The sequence below is a fragment of the Medicago sativa genome, chromosome 2 (assembly GCF_051527215.1).
Source record: "Medicago sativa cultivar Bolivia chromosome 2, Bolivia_mono, whole genome shotgun sequence".
NCBI lineage: Eukaryota > Viridiplantae > Streptophyta > Magnoliopsida > Fabales > Fabaceae > Medicago > Medicago sativa.
Genome location: NC_140750.1, coordinates 48326486 through 48349238, shown reverse-complemented (window position 1 = coordinate 48349238; position 22753 = coordinate 48326486). Strand labels below are relative to the sequence as shown.

The following is a 22753-nucleotide window of genomic DNA, read 5'->3' as shown; positions in this document are numbered from 1 at the left end:
GTGTTTTAGCAAGTAAATAACTAAAAAGTGGTTAAATACACCCTAAGGTGTATGTTGCTATAACACACCTTCTAACAAAAACAAGTGGGTGTGTTCTAGCAAATCCTATAGGCATTTGCTAGAACACACCCACTAGTTTTTATGTGGGAGTGTTTTAGCAAGTAAATAACTAAAAAGTGGTTAATTACACCCTAAGGTGTAGCTTTGCTAAAACACTCCCACATAAAAACTAGTGGGTGTGTTCTAGCAAACCCCTATATATATATATATATATATATATATATATATATATATATATATATATATATATATATATATAATCAACAAAAATATGAAGGTAACTTCTTTGTGTGCAAAAAGTGGTCAATCCTTTAACTATGTTGGACACTTTTTTTTCTATATAGAAGTTAGATCTTGATGCATAATGTTTATTTTAGTCTGACAGTCAAAATAAACCTCATAACAAGAAAAGATCTATAGAGAATAAAATAAAGTCATAGAATCAATAACAATGCACAGAACTACAAATATAGTGCTAGGCTAATAATTTTTATAATCTTGATGCATATGCTCATAAACTGCTCATCCACTTCATCTTCCGAAGTATCGATTACACTTTCTAAAGGAACACAAAAAATTTTTTTATACAAGAAAATAAGGTATATGTATTTTGAGTTCACAACATACTTTTCTTTTTCCCTAAAAAACAAAAACGTACTTTTTTTTTATTTTTGCTTGCTAATAATTTTTTTTCTTATTAAATATGAATGATTCAGATTTGAATTAAGGATTAATATGACATCGGAAGTAAGAAATAATGCTAGTGATTGGCACTTAGAGCTTCTTAAAGATTACACTTCTACATATGAAGATGATGAATATGGAAATTCATTTAGCTTTCAAGAGCCACACCAAGAACCTCAGCCTGTAACTAGTACTGCATTGAAAGAACTCTTTTCAATAGCTCTTGTTATGAAGTAATGATCAAGTATGTGCACAAAGCTTATAAATGATTAGATGTACAAATGTGAACTGCCTGCAAAAATATGTAATATAGCAGAATAAAAAAAAGTGACGTATATGTCCAGAAAATATCAACAAATGGTGAATTGGTGATAATATAATGCACTGAGAAAACAATCTTGTACATGGCAAACACATAACAAGGCAAATTCACTATCAGCATCACCTAAACCATTACCAGTGAGTTGTTAACGTCTTCCTGTGAATCAACAGTTTTAGAAGAATTTGGGGTGACATTTGGTTGATCCTCTTGCATTGTGGGCATCAACCCCTCAACATGAATATTATTTCTAAGGATAAATAAAATGGACTTCTTTCAAAAAAAAAAAAAATGGACACAATTAGCTATTTTCCTTCTTAGTTTTTCCATCTCCAAGGAGCTAAACATTTCAATTCTTCAGATCAATCTTCTTCAACCTGTTCTTCTTTTAGCATTAAAATGTAATTTAAATCTCTTTGAAAAGCTAAACATGCTTAAACTCATATAATCTGAAGACATACCAAGATGATGTTTTAAGCAAACAACTAAGGACAAGGAACTACGCAAAGAAACATACCAATATGTTGTTTATGACGAGGGGTCTTCGCCATGCTTGAATGAGAACATTAATGACAGTTTAGACCAACAATGGAGAGTAAAGTCATTCGCAAAGCCTAAATTTTTGCATACAAAGATTGAAAGGAGGTGTTTCACTAAAGACATGGAAAGAGAGTGACATTTCAAAATGGTCTCTACAATCGGATGAAATGTAAAGAACGTTGGATATATAACCAAAGTTACTAAAGTTAACTTTGTCGGTTACAGAAGGACCACTTGTTTAATGTTGCAAAAAATTAGAGACTATTTTGGAATATCAATAAAGTTGATGACTGCCTTAAAAACCATTTCAAGTGTCAAAAGATGGGGACATAGTTGAGTTTTAGAAGAACAGCCATGCAAACAAAGTTTATGTGATAATTTTTCCTGCCATAAAGTTTAAAATATCGGTTTAAGAAGAACCGCCGTGCAAACTGTCAAAATAAGCGTTGAATAAAATGACGGCTAATTTTTTTATTATGAAAATTGCATTTTTAACCAGCATAATATACACTTTTTCAGCTAAAAAAGTCCTATAGTGGCAGTTTGAACCGCTGTAATGGCCACGTTTTACAGTAAAAAATACGCATGTAGAAAATATGTTCAGTATCTTGACAACAATAAGCCTACAACAGAAAAATACAACAGAATCAATCACAAATTACATAGTGACTGTTCTAAGGAAAGGTAAACCTGTAGAATCTCTATGTAACAAAGGTAAAATAATATGTGTAGGCTGTGTCCATCACTGAGAATAAAGATTAGACAGACTATGACCGTTTTTAGCTAAGGCATCAGCCACTGTATTGCCCTCCCTATGAATATCTGAAAAAGTACAAGAAAAAGATTGAGCCAAGGCTAAACAATTCAGCCATCTCACTGTCAAAGTCCGAGGCACATCCAAATGGTTAGAAAATGCCTTAACTACCATTAAAGAGTCGGTTTCAATCCAAACATCCCGCCACTGCATCTCAACTGCTTTCTCTAGTGCATACATGGCTGTGCAAACCTCCGTTACATAAGCAGAAGCATTTCCAGTCATGAATTACAATGCCAATAGCCCCACAAGAGGGTGAGCCATAAGAAGATCCGTCAATGTTTATTTTTATGCTTCCCCTCCGCGGAGGTCTCCAAAAAACCTCACTAACGTGCACCTGCCTGCTAGAATGCGAAGGAATCTGGAACAAAAAACGAACATTGAAGTCTAGTGAGGAGGAATCACTAGCTCCAGACATCAGAGGGGAGCTAAACTTAACTTCTGCAATGATGTTTCTGACCATGTTGGGGATATTGAGTTCCCTGTCTTGAAAATACCGATTGTTATGTTCGATCCAGATTTGCCATATGCTATGAATGATGACGGAAATCAGAATCTGATGAGTGAATTTGCTCCCTTTGCTGATGCTGCTTTGTAACAGATTTAGACAGCCGGAAGTGTCCAGGTGTTGCAATATGGCATTCATAGAAAAATACAATACAATCCTCTAAAAAGAAAAAATGTAAACAACAGAAAACCATAGTGAATTAAAATTCAACAAGGTTATTTAGTTTCTTTACAAATGAATAAAGAAAAGCTTAGCTAAGACTAAAACATCAAAGATACGAAATAAACACAATCATATATCATTTCCATACATAATAAAAATTCTTATATCAAGCGGCTCATGTCATTTGTGAGTTATCAATAAAGAGGACAAACTGATTCCAAAAATATCGTATTTATGGCAAAACAAATTGAAGCAAATTTACATGTATTTGGATCAATATATATAACACCAAACATAAAAGACAATTTGTAAATCAATTTTGAACCCGAAGAAACATGTTGTAGTCACCTAGCTTCGTTTAGGATCCATGATTGCAAAACACAACACGAATAAAAGTCATACGTGAGGAGAAATTTAGCACCCTTTGTACTTATGTGTTATGTATTTTAAGTTGAAACAAGCTGATCAGATTTTTCAGCACTTAATTAGCAAACATACATTTACTAGACAATTCGAAGAAAATAATCAATATCAGAAGCATAATTTGAATTTGTAAAATCAAATAAACTGAATCACAAACCATGTTAAAGTTAACTCGAGCCAAGATCAATATTAATAAATATCAAAATCTTGAATGCCATTACTAGAATTAAATAAAATTGACCATAATCATAAACCGAAAATCTAAATTAAATTTGTTAGTATAGTTCTTATGGAGCCATCCTTTTGAACTTCTTGAATGTCTTTGAATGTTGATATTTAGGTCCCATGATGTCTATGTCTTAACCAACGTGCAGATGCAATCTTTGGGTCCCATGATGTATATGTCTTAACCAATGTTCCAGATGAATTCTTCTTCCAAAATGGAAAATCAACCGTGGATATTGTAACTTGTCTTTTTTACGAGTGGAGTTGAAACCCGAAAAACAGTATGAAGAAGAGATGATGTTGATGTTGGGAAAGAGAATGTGGTGGTTTGGGTGGGGGGAATTGAGCTTAATTTCTAATATCCTTCTGTGTACAGGGCTCTCTGTGTATGGTGGCCTTACAACCTTTTTATCAGTGTCTTTGTACATCTCAAAACCATAAGATTAACAAAACGCCTCTCTTTCCATCTTAAACTTCAGCATCCTTCTCTCCATTTCACCACGTTCAAAAACCAAAACCTCCGCCGCAGACACCGGCCGGGAACCACCGTCACGGCATTGAAGCATTTTTTCTCCAACAAGTTCTTATTCTTCTTCACCAAAGCCTTCTTATAACTCCCACACCGCTTCACATAACAAGCATACGCGCCATCGTCACACGCCACTGCGGGGATATGTTGGCCTTGGCGGTGAAAGGAATTTTCCAGTCACTGTTTTCGTCGGCGATGAAAATGGAAAACTGATGCGGCGAGATTCCAATCTTGTGATCTGAAAATAGAAAGAAACATAAAATAAAAAATTTCGGTTGTCGCAAATAACTTATAACTCAAAACCATAACAGTAGAAACTTTCAGGAGGGTAGCATGTGTAGGAACAAATCTTCATAAAGCGGACTTATAAACCTATATGGCAATCAACTACGCATGTTGAAAAACGATAAATTAGTATCTAATCTAATAAACTGATATAAAGTAAGGTATTACGAACTCGAACTGAAAAAATTAAACTTGAGGTAGAAAACATAGTTGTCATATACGACATATTAATCATAGTCACTAGTGAGAGAGAGAGAGACATAGAGACACGCAGCAATAAGAGGATTAACATATCTAAATTATGCAATGAGAGAGACGATCCAAAGTCCCAAGAATTTGTCGCACTCTTCATCTCTAACAGTACAATGTCAGTAACCACATTGAAAGTTAATAACGCAGTCAACAAAACCGTTTGATACTTACATGAAACACATTTAAAATATTACATGTCCAAAATGCAAGAAAGTTTCACAAAATTGATGTGATGATTTAGGAAAAATAAAATTCAACTCACCGGTTCATAGGGTCCAACTCGGTTTTTCCTGGCATAGTTTAGATACCGTATGAGCCTGCGATATGTGTTGAAGTACTGCTCGGTATCTGCACAATAGTAAGACTGCAACAGAAAATACAACACAGTCAAGTGATAGACATTCATGGAAAAAGGATACTGCAATGAATACAACACAGTCAACAAAAAATGCATTTCCTTTCTTTCTGCATGAATACTAATAGTAATTTGCTCAAAACGTTGGAGATATAAAGTAGAATCGATACTGCAATGTTTCCACTACGATAATTCAACAAGAGGATAATTTATTTATTTTGATAAATAATTAAAAATACTATTTGAAAGAATGATAAGAGATTAAACTCAATGTAGAAAACATAGTTGTTAAATACAACACATTAGCCATTAGTAAGAGAGACAAAAAAAAGAGGATTTAACTAAATTATGAGAGGTGGAGATCCAAAGTCCCAAGAATTTGTCACATTCTTGACTCCAATAATACAATATCCATATTGAAACTTCATGAAGCATTCAACAAAAACATTTGATACTTCCATGAAATATATTTAAAATATCACACATCCTGAATGCAAGAAACTTAATAAAGCATTCAACAAAACCATTTAATACTTCCATGAAACATATTTATAATTCTCAAATTTGATTCTATTGTCTATATCATTCTCAGAATTGTAAATAAATCTGTAATTATTCCTATATTAATTTACTCACTTCAAAACCCACATCGCATATCTATAAATTAAATGCAATCTCTTGGAAAATCTTTAAAACAGTGGAAATTCGCACAAGCTTTTATCTTGTGGCATGATTGACAAATGCATCAATTTCTAGACATCTCATTCTTTAAAAGACAATTTAACATAGAAAAAGATTGCAATATCTTAGGAATAAATCAAGTTGTTTATATTACAATATATTGAATCATCCAATTGGAAACAAAATTAAATTGTACAAAGATCGCGTACTTATTCGCCTACTCGAAATGAGTAGGCTTCAAGACAATGTGTATCTAGGTTTTCTCTTACATTGCAATAAAAAGACTTGTATAGCAGATGCATTGAGTGTCTACACACACACGATCAATATCAATAAATATAAAAATGAACGTAGAATTCGATTATTTAACCCTAAACATAAACAGAAAATCGAAAGTATATTTTCAAATACCATGTTTATGCCGCCAACCTTTTGAAAGGCCCATTATGTTGGAATTTCTCACTTTTTTAATCAAAGAAATCACACTCGAGTTGAAGTTGACATAAAAAAATAAAATGATGTCGTCATCATTAAACAACCAATGAAAGGAGATTGTAGATGACAACAAGAAATTAAAATCATCATGATCAAGGAATAGCATCAGATCTCTCCAATGAAGCTGCAAATAGGAAATTATAGTTTAGTATAAATTAGAACCAGAGAGAAGAGGAAAATGAAATCAGATCTAATGAAGAAGTAAAAATATTGCATACCTATATGTAGTTAAACTCCAAGCTCACAAATTGCAGTATTTGGTTCGTTTGATTTGAGATGATAGTGAATGTAACAAGTAATCTTCTTTCTACTCACAAGCCTTAAGTTGTGAAAATGATTAGATGCAGCTGGTGGAAGGAGGGGAACAAAGTGTTGGTGGGTAGCTGCGGCTGCAGCTGGCAAAAAGGGTTCCTTTTCAAAACCTATACATCAATCTTTTATGTATAGTTGTGAAGATGGGTTACCCTACCCAACCTGTTTAGCGCCGGCCCTAACAGACATTAGACTTTATCGGGCTGGGCTAAAAAGCTCCATTTAAATATGGACTTTAAAAAAACTATATGACCCTCATCAAAAAAAAAAAAACTAAATGACCCTATACATGCCACAGGCTAAATAGACCTACCTTAATTATTTTCATATCTTTTAAAACATTGTAGAATGTTCAAAAAAATTCTTATGCACATCATTTTCTACTAGCGTTCAGACAAGCACTTCGTGCCAGTCCTCACTTTTTTTTTTCTATTGCGGTAATGCATGTAAAAAAAATTATGAAGTTTTTGTTTTGATTAAAGTTATATCTATTATTTTTTGTGCCTTTCAAATTGTAAAAACTATGTTTATCTTTTTCAATTACCAAACAATATAGCAAATATAAGATTAATACTTATGTTGTTTACAGTTCCTATTATTCCACTCTTTTTACCCTCCTTGCCAAATGGTGTTTGAGCTCCTCCTTTTTTACTTATAAGTACTAACCAATTCAAAAAGCAAAACAAGATCAACAACATAATCTGAATTCATAAAATGAAATAAATTGAACCAAAAACTGTTTAAATTTATTTTTTTTAAGATGTTAAATCATCCCAAATAGGTTTGTTAGTTTGGGAGGGAGGGTGATTCTTTTAAAAAAGTTAATTTGAGACATGATCAAAATCAATAAATATCAAATCTAGAATGTCATTACTAGAATTCAATAATTTCATACTAAACATGAAATCTAAATTAAACTCTTGAACTTCTGACTTAACATCCCAAATATCAAAGTCTAAAATGACATTCTTAGAATTCAATATTTTCACACTACATATAAACATAAAATCTAAAATAACTTTTTGAGCAATTCTTTTGAACTTCTGAATTAAGATCTCATCACATGGACTTTCTTCTTCTCCCTTAGGTGGACTTTCCTCTCCCTCAGAAAATGAAATTCTAAGCCCTATCAACATTTGATTGGTTCGATTTGAGTTGATATATGAATGACGGTGGAATCAGTGTAGTAATTGTGTAGTGAAGAGCAGCGGCTAGGGTTCCATTCCAAGCCTATCTATCTATCTATCTAATGAATATATAGCATTGTGCAAATTTTCAATTTGGACCAAAAGCCCCATATTTTCTTTTAAAGTGATGGGCAATTATGTAATTTAAAAATTTAATTTCTTTTTATTAGATTTTTTTTGACAAATGATATTTTATTTTATTGTATTCACGTGTGTGTGTGTGTGTTTTTTTTAGCCTTTTATAAATTTGGTTTTTCTTTTCCAATCTCTTTTCAAATCTTATGCAACTCTCAGTAAACTCGTTTTTCTTTCCAATTCCCCAACTGTAGATACATTTATAAGGGTTCAAGTTTTCTTTGATATGATAAATATTTAGATTCTCGTTCGAATAGTTATTTTTTTAAAGTGTGTGAAATCGTGAAATTAATTAAACTAAAATGGTAAGATGTATCAAACTCGAGGATCGTATTATACTATCGAATAAAATCTTTAACTTAACTAAACAAAAAGTTAGTAGATTGTTGGATATCAATTATGAAAACTAAGCAAAATAATATTGGTTTGAACTAATTGTTGGAGGATGAGTTTCACTAGATGACTATCTTAAGTTATCAAATTTATTATGACTATTAAATCCCTTTATATAATTACTACCGAATACTCTAAAATACTATTGCCATAATTCCTTTGTGATAGTGTAGTTAATTCTAAAATAACCTATCCTTCGATAATGAATTTAAGATTAAAATTTTCAATTGATTTCAAGGTTTTAATTTTCATCTATTTTATATATACCATTTTTTATTCTTCAAAAAAAAAAGTTTTTAATCTATTCCTACTCTGCAGAGGCATGTGAAGGTGAGAAAAACACAAGAAGGGGGGGTTGAATTGTGTTTTGAAAAATTCTTCGATTCCCTAAAAACTGAACACACTGATCAGAAGCTAAGTGAGACAGCTTCTGAAGTGATAATCAGAATCTAGGTGCAGCGGAATAAAACAGAGAGAGAGAAGAAGAACAACACAAAGCAATTATACTGGTTCCTTCCACAATCCGGAAGTAGTCCAGTCCCCCTTGCACTTCCAAGGAGATTTCACTATGAGTAATATCTGATTACAAATGCTCAAGCACACAAGCAAGAGACTTCCTTTGCTCAAGCACACAAGCTAGAGACTTCCTTTGCTCAAGAACACAATCAAGAGACTTCCTGCTCAAGCACAACTGCAAGAGACTTCCTAACTAAACAAAATTACACAGAAAATTGTTTAAGGTTGAACACTTGATATACAATCAGAGGTGCTCACAATACAAATCAGATACAGACTCAATGGACTTAAAAATTTCTAAGATATGACTTTGAGACACAGAAATTCTAAGTGAATGCAGAACAATTTCAGCAGAGATTTGGCACTTGTAAAAATGTTATGAGTCTTTCGTTCAGCGTTCATGCATTACCAAATCTCTAGGTCTTCACTCCTTTATATAGAGGTGTGAAAGAGACGTTGTGAAATTGCCAGCACACCAAAGAGTCGTTGTTGAAGCTTGATCTTTCACCAATGATCTTTTGCCTGATTTGGTTGTTGTCCTACGAAGAACCAATTTGAAATCCATTCCTTATCCAAAGGAACATATATGCAGGCGAGACCGTATTCTGGAGCTGTTTTCTTGTCTTGTAGCGTGGACACAAAACAGAGTGGTGGAGAACGTGGTTGTACAATTCGTACAAAGTACAATGTCAACGCTTTCGTCCAAATTGCAAGCACAGGCCTTCAAACACCTTTGAAATGACCGTTGCAATGTTCCACTAATTTTCTGCTATGTTTTCGAATCCAATAGACAGCTTTTGCAATGTAGATCCTTCAATCTTTGAATGTTTTGCAAATCCAGTTGATCTTCAGCTTCTGGTGAAATGACTTCTGATGAGGCAGCTTCTGATGATGCAGCTTCTGATGATGCAGCTTCTGATGAAGTGGCTTCTGGACCTCTTGTCTTCAGAAGCACTATTCTTCAGGAGCAGCTTTACTTCAGGAGCGGTATTTCTTCAGGAGCAGCTTGACTTCAGGAGCGCTTTGCCTTCAGAATCATCTAAGCTTCATTTCCTTTGCTCTTTATATGCTCATTCAGAACCAATGATGATGTAACTTTATAATTATGGTCCTGTACACTTGAACAAATATTAGCTAGTCCAATTTACAATTTTTAATACCTTGTTATCATCAAAACTCTTTAAGGTTCATTGTTAAGCACATTTTGTTCCAACAATCTCCCCCTTTTTGATGATGACAAACAAAAGTATTTAAAATTGATCAATTGTTGTTAATCTAATTAACAAGTTGACTTTGGGGTTCAGAGGTTTGTAAGCTCAAAGTCTGAGGTTTGTAAGCTCAAACTCCCCCTGAGTCTGATAGTCTTTAAGGTGAGGTTTGTAAGCTCCCCCTAAGTTCTATCCAGGTTAATTAAATTCATTTTTCGCACAATAAAAATATCAGAGCTTTAAAAAATTGAATCATTGAAAGAATTAACTTATAGATAAGAAGAATGGTTCAATTAATTTTACTTGAATTTTGATACTCCTTCGTTCTTTCATAGCTTATACCAATAGGGTAAAAAAAATGATAGAAGTTTTTCAAAAATTTCAAATGCCATTAATGGGGCTCAGAGCCTTTAAATACTTGTCACATATACTCCCCCTTTTGTCATTATCAAAAAAATAAAAAAAAAACATAAAAGACAAAAAGATTTGAGAAAAACTCAAACAGGAGAGAGTATACAAGAAATTAATTAATTCAATCAGATCAAAATATATGAGCATGAATATCCAATTATCAGAAGCAGCTAAGCAGTCAGAAGCAGTAAGCATTCAGAAGCATAAAAATAAAACAAGATGGTTTCAGAAGCAAGGACTAAGAATTTTAAAACAAACAACAAACAAAAATAACACAAAGGTGTGCAACTAAGGGTTGGTTTGTTGTTGTTTCTTCATCTCCTCCATTTCTTCAATTTTCTTTTGCAACAGTTCTTCAAGCTGTTGTTGCCTCTGGAGAAGAGCCTGTTCCCTTTCTCTAGCCTCTTGCTGCTGCTGTGCCATCTGTTTCTTTAGAAGCTTACACAACCTTGCTTCTCTGGTCAAGTAGTCCGTTTCTAAGAAGAAAGGCTGGTTTGCCAGGAGCAGTGTAGAACTTCTTACTCTGAGACTCTGATTCAAATGCTCCATTAGCCTTCTGACTGAAGCTTGCTTGACTCTGATGCATTTAGCCTTGATATCTTCAATAAGCTCAGCTGCCCGGTTCTGAAGAGATGCCCAGGAGTCTTCATATGCACTTGCGAGATCAATTGTCCTTCTTTGATCCACCAGATTATGCAATTGACTAAGGATTGTCAGAAGCTCAGAATTAATATATCCAGATTCCAGGATGTTTGTGGGTGGTTGTTCAAGGGTTTCAAGATCAGAATCACTGATTTCCAGGTCTTGAACAGGGTTAGGAACTGGAATGGTAAGGTGTGTTTGTGTGTTTGAAGATGAAGGCTGGTCAGAAGCAATGTGTGTGGTAGAGGTTGAGGCTTGAACATTGACTTGAGAGATGTCAACATCCATAGGAGTTGGTTCTGGGGAGTGTTCAATTTCAGTTGGTGGTTGTTGTGGTGAAGTTGATGTTTGAGTGTTAAGTTGGGGGTCAATGGTAGCTATTGGTGATTGTGGGGGTGATGTGGGTTTATGTGGTTCATGTGTGTGTTGATGGGGGTTTTCTGAAACAACATTTTCAGAAGCAGCTGCTTCTGCAGTTGTTTCAGAGGCCTTTTCTGAGGTAAATTTGTCTATAGGTAACTCACCTGAGTAGTGGAGAGCAAGATTGTCTAAGACAGAAGTGTCTTCTATTGGTTCAGGTACTGATGGTGAAGAAGGTGAAATGGGGATAGAGGTGACTGGAATCTGGATTACCTCAGCTGCAGGGCCAGCTTCAGAAGTGATCTTCTGTGGACCAGCAGCTTGAAGAACTACTTCTGAAGTTCCCTCTTCTGGAGCATCTTCCATAGTAATCATCATTTCATCTCCCTCGCTGTCTTCAGTAGTCTTACCAGCAATGGCTCTTACTTCAGCCAATTTCTCTTTGAAGAACCTATCACAGTCATCCAAACCCAAAGCCTTGAGCTTTTCATCTCTTTGATGAGTGTATTGTGCTTTTAGATTCTTTTTGTCTGAAATAAGATCAGAAGCACGTTCATCTGCCATCCTTTTCCTTATTGGAGTCATCTCAATCATAGGACTCACAAGTTGAAGGGGAGCCTTCTTCTTCTTTAGCTTGGGATCAGCCTCTTCTTTCTCTATTTCTTCAAGAGCTTCCTGCAGCTGCTCTTCAGTGATTACTAAATCTGCCTTACCTTTTCTTCTTTTCTGAGGAATAGAAGCAGCACCAACTTTCTGCATCTTTCCTTTATCCTTGATAGAGACAGGTTTAGCTACAGACTTGGCAACTTTTTGCTTTTCAGATTTAGCAATAGCAGCTTCTGACTCAGCACTAGTTCTGGCCTTCTTTCCTTTAGTAGGAGCAGCATCAGATTCTGAACTAGTTCTGGCCCTCTTCCCTTTAGGTGCATCAGAAACAGCAGCTTCTGACACAGCAACTGCCTTGGCCTTCTTGCCTTTCCCTTTAGCAAGAACAGCTTCCTCCTGAGAACTTGCATCATCCTCCAAGACGTACTCAGCTACTAATCTAGCTAAGTGTTCAGGATTACTTTCCTTAACTAAGGAAGGAAAGTCCCTGATAATCTCAGATTCTTCTGTGGTCATCTCCAACCACTTCTCATCTTTAGGAGCTGTCTTGAAAAAGTGCATTGAATGCAAAGTCTTGCTACTGATAGTCTTCTCTGCAGTAGAAACTTCGAAGCATTTATCAGAAGCATCCCTTGTTCTTCTCAATAAATCCAGCACTCTCCCTTGATAAAAGATCTCAGAGAGCAATCTTCCATAGGGCACTTGTTTCCATCCTTTGACTGTGCCTTCATTAATTGCCCAGCAGAGATGATCCAATACATATCTTGGGAAGTTTATCTTTTCCAGATTGGTCATGAAATAGATTGCTAGCTTCTGTTGGTTGTTGGGTTGATCAGACCCACCTGCTCTTTGAAAGAAGCAATCGTTACTGAATTTCACCAACATTCTGTTGTGAATCTCCATTTCAAAAGGCTTAGCATCTTTGTTACCACCCAGAAGAGTGTTGTAGTAGTTTTGCAGCAGGACATCATCCTTTTTAACTATTTCTTGAAATCTTCCTTCTGCATCCATTCTACAAGCTTTAGCAATAATCTCCTCTGTGATGATTACGGGAATACCCATCACTTCAGACCTTATCTCAAGGCTACTGAAGGAAGTGGGATTCAACTCAATCTCCTTCTTTCCTTTCTTCGACCCAGCTGGTTTATCTGCTGTCTTCACAGGCTTTCCATTGACGATTTCAGCCCTTAACCAGAAATCTTTGACCAAGTTCATATAAGTTGGCCCGTTTAGCATGTTGAAGTATCCAGAGAGTTTCTGAGTTTCTACATAGCCTTCCATGTCCACTTCGTACTTCTTGAGTGAAGTGAAGTCCACTGGTGATTCTACTTGGACGATTAAGGATTTCCATGGAATATCCATAGTCTTCTCTTTGTAGATGGACCCAGATTCTGATACGCTTTGCTTGTTTGATGTAGATTCTGAAACTTTTGAGCTTGATGATGCCATTTGATGATGATTGACGAAGATTTGAAGAAGATGAAGATTTTAGGGTTCTAAGGTTGAGAAAATGCGCTTACTTCGCAAGAGGTTTGAGAGCAAATGTGTTTGTTGTGAGTGAGTAGTGTGTGAATTGTCAAAGTGTTAAAAGTAAAACGATTGCAATTCAAAAGAGACAAACAAACATAACATTAATGACAAAATTGGGGGCGCGTGAAAAGTACTTTCAAAGCTATTAAATCATCATTGCCCTTTTTAGTTATACACCAACACATACAGGCCACGTAAGAAGTTCACAGAGTAACTACCAAATTAGTGGGCCAGAAGTTACTTTTAAAAAGTAACTCCCAACGTTTCCACTAATTCAACTATTCAGAAGCAATAAATCCAGCTTCTGGACTTCAGATGCTGACGTCATCAGAAGCGAGTTTTCCTCAAAATCTCAATAAAGAGCTTCTGATGGACTACTGCTTCTGAACTAACTTAAGAACCTAAAATCCTATTCAGGAGCAAGCAAACATCTAATCAGACACGTAATGCATGTTCAAATTTTTCTTTATAAAATCAAATCTTTCAACAGTTAAAGGCTTAGTAAATATATCAGCCCATTGATTTTCAGTATCAATGAATTGTATATCTAAAATTCCTTTTTGAACATAATCTCTGATAAAATGGTGTTTGATTTCAATGTGCTTAGCTCTTGAATGCAAAATTGGATTTTTAGACAAACAAATAACAGCAGTATTATCACAATAAATGGGAATACTGTTAGCAGTTATCTGATAATCTTCCAACTGATGTTTCATCCAAAGTAGTTGTGTACAACAACTTGCAGCTGAAATGTATTCTGCTTCTGCTGTAGACATAGCAATAGTTGTTTGTCTTTTGCTAGCCCAGGATATAAGATTATCACCCAGAAATTGACAATTGCCACTGGTTGACTTTCTTTCAATCCTATCACCAGCATAATCAGCATCACAGAATCCAATTAGCTTATAATCTAAGGATTTCCTATAAAAGGAGTCCAAGATTAGTTGTTCCTTTCAAATACCTGAAGATTCTCTTGACAGCAGTCATATGAGATTCTCTAGGATCTGATTGGAATCTTGCACACAAGCATACACTGAATAAAATATCTGGCCTAGATGCAGTGAGGTATAACAAAGAACCAATCATACCTCTATACAACTTCTGATCCACTTTAGCTCCTTCATCTTCTTGGCTTAAGGTGCACGTAGGGTGCATTGGAGTGTTCATCACTTTACAATCTTCAAGTTTGAACTTCTTCAGAAGCTCCTTTGTGTACTTTGATTGATGAACATAGACTCCATCTTTGCATTGATTGATTTGAATGCCAAGGAAGAACTTCAGCTCTCCCATCATGCTCATTTCAAATTCATCCTGCATTAACTCAGAAAATTCCTTGCAAAGAGATGCATTAGTAGAACCAAATATTATATCATCAACATATATTTGCACAGCAAGAATATCTTTCTCAAGGGTCCTTCTGAAGAGTGTAGTATCAACCTGTCCTCTTTTAAAATCATTTTTGATTAAGAAATTACTTAGTCTATCATACCAAGCTCTGGGAGCTTGTTTCAAGCCATATAGTGATTTCTTCAGTTTAAAAACATGGTCAGGATATTTAATATCCTCAAATCCAGGAGGTTGCTTGACATACACTTCTTCTTCTATGACACCATTTAGAAATGCACTCTTGACATCCATTTGAGATAATATTATGCCATGATTAACTGCATAGGAAAGAAGTAACCTGATTGCTTCCAATCTTGCAACTGGAGCAAACGTTTCAGTGTAATCAATGCCTTCTTGTTGACTATACCCTTGTGCAACAAGCCTGGCTTTGTTTCTTGTTACTTCACCTTGCTCATTCAGCTTGTTTCTGAATACCCATTTTGTTCCAATAATGTTCTTGTGCTGAGGTTTGGGTACCAGATCCCACACATCATTTCGTTGAAATTGATTCAACTCTTCTTGCATAGCTAGGATCCATCCATCATCTGAAAGTGCTTCATCAACTGTTGTAGGTTCAATCATTGAGATTAGTCCAATCATTGACTCTTCTTGTCTAAAATGTGATCTTGTTCTTCTTGGACTATCTTTGTTTCCAATGATTAGCTCCTCAGGATGTGAAGACTTGTGTTTGAATGTGTTTCTGGGAGGATCTGCTTGATGTGAGCCATCTTGTGCTTCATCAGAAGCAGTTTCATCTTGCGCTTCTGATGTGGGTTCAGCTTCTGGACTATCTTCAGACTCAGCTATCTGATCAGGTTCTGGAGTAGCTTCAGGAACCTGTATCTCTGCAAAACTTTCACCTTGCTTTGAAGTTTTATCTTCAAGCTCCTTGTCATCAAATTTAACGTGCATAGATTCTTCAACACAGAGTGTTTCTGAATTATACACTCTGTATGCCTTTGACCTTTCAGAGTAACCTAAAAAGATTCCTCTTTGGGCCTTGGCATCAAATTTCTTTAGGTAGAGCTTGTTGTTCAGAATGTAACATGTACATCCAAATTGATGAAAGTAAGAGATATTGGGTTTTCTTCCTTTAAAGAGTTCATATGCTGTTTTCTCCAAAATAGGTCTGATATAGATCCTGTTTTGAACATAGCATGCTGTATTCACTGCTTCTGCCCAAAAATGTTTTGGTAAATTGTTTTCATGAATCATGGTTCTGGCCATTTCCTGTAAAGTTCTATTCTTTCTCTCTACAACCCCATTTTGTTGTGGTGTTCTAGGAGAAGAGAATTCATGGAAAATTTCATGTTTTTCACAAAAAGCTTCAAATGGCTCATTTTCAAATTCTCCACCATGATCACTTCTGACTTTCAAAATTTTTGATTCTTTTTCAGATTGAATTTGAGTGCAGAAGCTACTGAATACATCACACGCAACATCTTTACTCTTTATGAATTTCACCCAAGTCCATCTGCTGTAATCATCAACAATGACTAATCCATATCTACTTCCATATAAGGATGCAGTACTTACTGGTCCAAATAAATCAATATGGAGTAATTCTAAAGGTCTTGAGGTTGAAACAATGTCTTTGGTTTTAAAAGATGATTTCATAATTTTCCCTCTCTGACATGCACCACAGAGTGCATCTGAATGATAGTCAATGTCTGGTAGCCCTTTCACAAGTTGTAACTTACTAAGCTTAGAGATTAACCTCCAGTTAGCATGTCCCAACCTTCTGTGCCACATCCATTTCTTATCATTCACTGATAGTAGGCACATCACCTTCTGATCAGCCAGTTCAGAAAAATTGATTTTATAGACATTGTCAACTCTCTTTCCTTTGAACACAATGGATTTGTCTTCCTTGTTGATTACTGTACAGTTGGGTTTTTCAAAAAGCACATCATAACCATTATCACAAAATTGACTAATGCTCAAAAGGCTATGTTCAAGACCATCTACCAACCATACATTATTAATTGAGGTAGAGGAATTACCAATAGTTCCTGTACCTATGATCTTGCCTGACTGGTTGCCTCCAAATTTCACATTTCCTCCCTCTTTCATTGTTAGGCTGAGGAACATGGACTTGTCTCCTGTCATGTGTCTTGAGCAACCACTATCTAGGTACCATGATCTTTGCTTTGGCACTGCTCTTAGACATACCTGTATCATTGACATTTTTAGATTTAGGTACCCATTGTTCTATGGGTCCTGGAAGGTTAGTACTTAAGGCTTTACTCTTCACTTCTTGTACCTTGTGCTGTGAGTTGGGTTGCTTCTGATTAACCATCACCTTAGGTTTTGGTACTTCAGAAGCAGTAACTATCTTCTTCTGAAACTTAGACTTCAGAACCCCCGATTTTGGTTTCACCAGACTCTGAGGAATAGGTTCTGATCTTTTCAGGATCCTGACCTTTGAAGTCTTGGAATCAGATTTGATCATAGCCTTTGACTTAGAGTTCTTTGGCTTTGAAGTAATCTTAGCCTTAGGACTAGAAGCTTCAGGTTCTGATTGAACAACAGTTTCCAACTCAGCCCCTTCTGGTACAAAGAATGTTTTCAGACCTTCCTTGATGCATTCACAACAAGATTTTAGATTGGTTTTCTCAAGTTTCACCTCTGGAAAACCAATTCCTCTGCCATTGTTCTTGTAAATGCTATAAATCATAGAAGCCACTCTGCTTCTGTCAATGCCAGATATAATGAAATCTTCAAGAGCAATTTCATGGTTACTTAAAGGTTTTTCATTACACTTTTCTTGTAGCTTCTGACATAAGAACCTGAGCTGATCTTCATATGTTTTACACATGAAGTCAAAGCCCCTAAGTCCTTGTTCAGAAGCTTTCAGATCCAATAGAGTTGATTTTTGCTGTTGTACCAAATCAGCATATTTTTCTTTTAAATCCTTCAACTCATTGGTTCTTACTTCAAAATGTGTAAGAAGTTCTTTAAGTGACTCAACAAGTTCATCTCTGGGAATTTTGGAATATACCTCGTTTTCATCTTCTGAGTCTGAATCTGATCCAGCTTCTGAAGTTGCTGTTGCTACCAACCCAACAGCTACCTTTGCATCTTCATCAGCTTCCTCTTTATCAGATCCAGATTCACTACCCAAATCATCCCAGGTAGCCATTAAACTCTGCTTAATCTGCTTCTTGAGTTTGCTTGGTTTGAATGTAGACCTCTTTGACTTGTCCTTTGACTTTTCTCTTTGAAGATCAGGGCATTCAGCAATGAAGTGTCCAGGCTTCTTACAGTTGAAGCATCCCTTCTGATCTTCTTTCTTTGAGCTTCTGGAGTTACCCCTTCTGGAGAGAAACTTTCTGTTCTTCTTGGCCAGATATTGAAGTCTGTTTGAGAGCATGGCCATTTCAGCAGCATCTGGTTCAGAATCTGAACTTGACTGTTCTTCCTCTTCAGATTCAACTACTTTGAGAGCTTTTGATGACTTGCCTTTGGATGGAAGAGCTATTGATTTACTCTTCTTAGTAGACTCATGTTCATTAAGACTTAACTCATGAACTTTGAGAGAACTAACAAGATCTTCGACACTTAAAGTGTTTAAATCTTTAGCTTCCTCAATGGCAGTCACCTTTGGTCTCCATCTGGCAGGTAAGCTTCTGAGTATCTTGCTAACATGATCAGAAGCAACATAGCTCTTCTTTAGAATCTGTAGCCCAGAAACTAAGGTTTGAAACCTTGAGTACATCTCCTCAATAGTTTCATCATCCTTCATCTTGAATAACTCATACTGATGTACAAGCAGAAGAGCCTTTGCTTCTTTGACCTTCTTGCTCCCTTCATAATTTGAACAGAGAGAAGCAAACATAGCTTTAGCAGTGGATTTGTCACTCATTTTCATGTACTCTGCTTTGGGTATGGCAGTGACAAGAGCTCCTCTGATAATATGATGCTTCTTGTAGAGTTTCCTCAGTTCTGGAGTATGTTTCTTTCTATCCACATCAGCTCCTTCTTCATCAAGGACTAAATCACCAACACCATCTTCCAGAATATCCCATAATTCTTCATCTAGGCTCATGATGTAACTGTAAAAGTTGGTCTTCCACCAAGAGAACTCTTCAGCATCTCCATTGAACTTTGGAACTTTTCCAACGCTGGTTTTCTTACTATCACTATAATCATGTGAGACATTCTTATAGCTAGTATCACTAGGACCAGTAGGAGGAGGAGTAGACATGTTTTTCTCAGATCTTTGACTGTTGCACGGTTAAGTATTACACAACAAACCAGGCTCTAGATACCAATTGAAGGTGAGAAAAACACAAGAAGGGGGGGTTGAATTATGTTTTGAAAAATTCTTCGATTCCCTAAAAACTGAACACACTGATCAGAAGCTAAGTGAGACAGCTTCTGAAGTGATAATCAGAATCTAGGTGCAGCGGAATAAAACAGAGAGAGAGAGAGAAGAAGAACAACACAAAGCAATTATACTGGTTCCTTCCACAATCCGGAAGTAGTCCAGTCCCCCTTGCACTTCCAAGGAGATTTCACTATGAGTAATATCTGATTACAAATGCTCAAGCACACAAGCAAGAGACTTCCTTTGCTCAAGCACACAAGCTAGAGACTTCCATTGCTCAAGAACACAATCAAGAGACTTCTTGCTCAAGCACAACTGCAAGAGACTTCCTAACTAAACAAAATTACACAGAAAATTGTTTAAGGTTGAACACTTGATATACAATCAGAGGTGCTCACAATACAAATCAGATACAGACTCAATGGACTTAAGAATTTCTAAGATATGACTTTGAGACACAGAAATTCTAAGTGAATGCAGAACAATTTCAGCAGAGATTTGGCACTTGTAAAAATGTTATGAGTCTTTCGTTCAGCGTTCATGCATTACCAAATCTCTAGGTCTTCACTCCTTTATATAGAGGTGTGAAAGAGACGTTGTGAAATTGCCAGCACACCAAAGAGTCGTTGTTGAAGCTTGATCTTTCACCAATGATCTTTTGCCTGATTTGGTTGTTGTCCTACGAAGAACCAATTTGAAATCCATTCCTTATCCAAAGGAACATATATGCAGGCGAGACCGTATTCTGGAGCTGTTTTCTTGTCTTGTAGCGTGGACACAAAACAGAGTGGTGGAGAACGTGGTTGTACAATTCGTACAAAGTACAATGTCAACGCTTTCGTCCAAATTGCAAGCACATGCCTTCAAACACCTTTGAAATGACCGTTGCAATGTTCCACTAATTTTCTGCTATGTTTTCGAATCCAATAGACAGCTTTTGCAATGTAGATCCTTCAATCTTTGAATGTTTTGCAAATCCAGTTGATCTTCAGCTTCTGGTGAAATGACTTCTGATGAGGCAGCTTCTGATGATGCAGCTTCTGATGATGCAGCTTCTGATGAAGTGGCTTCTGGACCTCTTGTCTTCTGAAGCACTATTCTTCAGGAGCAGCTTTACTTCAGGAGCGGTATTTCTTCAGGAGCAGCTTGACTTCAGGAGCGCTTTGCCTTCAGAATCATCTAAGCTTCATTTCCTTTGCTCTTTATTTGCTCATTCAGAACCAATGATGATGTAACTTTATAATTATGGTCTTGTACACTTGAACAAATATTAGCTAGTCCAATTTACAATTTTTAATACCTTGTTATCATCAAAACTCTTTAAGGTTCATTGTTAAGCACATTTTGTTCCAACAGCATGAATTGTTTATCTCAATGTGTTCATGAATTCAACTTCCATTTTACAATATGAATCATAAATTAGTTTATGGCGTCCAGGCAATAAAAGCATCAAGCATGGAGATAATAAAAATAATTTTGTTAACTTTCATTAATAATCAAATATCAAAATCACATAACAAAAGTTTACATCTACTTGTACTCATCCCCAACAACGGAGGATATACTCAAGATAAATATACAAGAGATAAAGATTAAATAAGAATTACAAGAAAAATCCATGAATGATTCTTGAGAAAAGTCCTTCAATGATGTTAGGAATACCTCCTCTCTGTTTATATGCTACGAAACAAGTTTCTAAACTCAAATATGATTAAAAGATGCCTCCAATACGATAAAAAAAACTATTTATATTGAAACATGCCCAACATGGTCTGTTGCGCTACTGTTGGGGTACCTAGCACACAATTACATGGAGCTAGAGCTACAGGGTAGTAGTCCTGGCGCCTAGCTCCCAAAAATGTGTTTTATCACCCATTCATGGTATGAATTTGGTTTAAATGTTTTTATGAAAGTTATAGATATGGATTTTAGATTTCATTTGACGTTGATTTGACTCCATTTGGATATCCAAAACTTGACATATATGATGAGATCATGCATTTTTTTCCGACTCTCAAAACCTAAACGACATGGGGACTCTGAGGATTTTTGGCAGGTTTATGTGATGTTGGAAACTATGTTCCTGAAGATGAATTAAGATTAGACGGTTATAGGGGAAAAATGACAGGAAAATGAGTGTAAAATTCTGCGATGAATTTTAGCGGAATAGTCTTCTTTGAGCAGACTTATAAGCTTTCGGTACTGTTTACATTGTTTACATTGTTTTTTCAATTTTGGTATTGGAAAACTAATATATCGATAAATGCTTTAATTTCAATTTCAATTTGGATTACTTGAAAGTATGCTATATTTAATGTGGTTACGATGGAACCAGACTTGTTAATTGCTATCTATTTTACCTTTGTTGTAATCTGAGCTATGAGATGATTTGGTAGGTTTGATCATATTTTTAGTTGAGATACATCTTATTTTTAGTCTGCTTCGTCTATATATATTATGATTCATTAATCGGAAATTCTGTGCGCTAATGGAATTATTAACCTTCAATGTTATTCATTAATCAAGGATTCAAGATTATGTATGTTTCAATTCCATTTCTTGGCCACCACAGTTTCTCTCCTATATATTTTGATGACCATTTCAGCAGTTTTAACCAAGCAAATGATATCTCGCGCCAGGGACGGAAAAAAGGGGATGAGTATGGTCTTTTTAGCCTTTTAGGCATTGTGAATGATTTTAATCTCCATTGTATGCTGAAATTTAGGTTCTGTTTGGGAGTTTTGAGGGAAGGGGAAGGGATAGCTTGTATTAAAAGGAAGGAAGAAGCGGAAAGGATAGAGAGCTATGAGAGCGGAGGGTTTAGTTTTCTTCGCAATACAAAATCCCCTAATTTGGGAAAACTAATAGAGAGCTGCTATACAGCACGAGGGAGATAGCGCACGATAGCACATGACTTATTCAACAACATGGAGTTTACTTTAGTAATGGATTTCTTCCTACTTTATTGATGCTTTTGTGTAAAATATATATTAAAAAACCATCTTACCAAAGAAAGAGCATGCATAATCCACCCTTCTACATGTCATTGGTGAGGTAAGTCACAGACAATAATTAATTTGGGGAAACACCACCCAATCACGTATTCATGTGATTTCTCATAAGATATGTCTAGCAGAGGCAACATTTGTCATTTTGTGTCAAATAAAAATTAAAATAAAGAACTAACTGACAAGTATAACATTGTTCGTGCAAATTTCACGACAAATATATTCGGGCATTTTAGCATTTCTTGAACTAAAAAATTGTATTGGAGGAGATTTGAGAGGTTTGGGTAAGATTTTCAAATCTAATCTATGTTTCTATCATACTTTCAAAGTTAAAAATACATTAATCATAATTATTTATTTATCATTCTCTACAAAACCACTCTTTCAAAAAATTTGA

At 35.6% G+C, this 22753-nt stretch overlaps 1 long non-coding RNA gene across 1 annotated transcript; it reads right to left on the bottom strand.

Annotated features, from left to right (window-relative positions):
• Nucleotides 1-2141: 2141 nt before the first annotated feature.
• On the bottom strand, nucleotides 2142-6916 carry LOC146947064 (uncharacterized). The gene is made up of 4 exons (XR_015026895.1): nucleotides 6551-6916; nucleotides 6249-6456; nucleotides 5064-5165; nucleotides 2142-4502 (listed from the first exon to the last, which is right to left on the bottom strand). It is a non-coding gene; the product is annotated as an uncharacterized LOC146947064 (long non-coding RNA).
• Between the last annotated feature and the right edge of the window lie 15837 nt (nucleotides 6917-22753).